An 888-nucleotide genomic window follows, 5' to 3' on the forward strand; every position below is an offset into this window, starting at 1 on the left:
ATATATATATATATATATATATATAACACGACAAACTTGAACCATTACTTACATTTCAGACATAAGAGCTTGTCACACATTATCTGAAAACGTTACCACTTTTTTAGTTTACAAGCTTCGGGACCATCAAAGTGTCTTTATTACATTTCAGACATAAGAGCTTGTCACACATTATCTGAAAACGTTACCACTTTTTTAGTTTACAAGCTTCGGGACCATCCTGAAAAGTGTCTTATTCGGATAACCCGGTGACTTCATTGTGTGTGGTTCACAGACCAGCAGCTGGACCAGTTGTTCATCAGCATCAAATTGAGGTAAAACTATTGGGTTCAAAGTTCGGATGTTGACTGTAAGTCTTCCATTGTTGATTCGGTTTCTCACATATGGTGGCAAGTTGTCTGCAATGAGAAAACTACCGGATCACCACATGCAACATGGTTGTGGATATTTAGCCCGCAAAGCCCCCTCACGACGGCTGCAGCAACAGAGCGGATGCAAGTCTCACGCTAAAATTCATTACGCCTGATCAGCGCACAGATAATCCCGGCGATTCAATCAGAAGCTTATATTCGGTGCTGGTCTTTGTGGTCATACCTAATGTGCTAGACCATGTATGAGTTTTAACAAGATTTGACATCACGCAGCAAGTAGGCGCAAATATTCTAGTGGACGGACAAAGAGAACCAAGTAGATCAGTAGAATACACTCATTTGCACAACCATTAGGTTTTGACAGTAGACCCAACTGAATCCCAGCGTAACCCTTCCCATTTACAGTACTCTTCAAGTCACTGTGCTGAATAAAGGCCGCCTCATGTTCCAGTTGGTACGATACTCGAGATATCACGGCACGTTTTCTTGAAGGGACCTAAGGTTGACGATTGCAGCT

The sequence above is a fragment of the Opisthorchis viverrini genome (genome assembly GCF_000715545.1).
Source record: "Opisthorchis viverrini unplaced genomic scaffold opera_v5_142, whole genome shotgun sequence".
Classification (NCBI taxonomy): domain Eukaryota; kingdom Metazoa; phylum Platyhelminthes; class Trematoda; order Opisthorchiida; family Opisthorchiidae; genus Opisthorchis; species Opisthorchis viverrini.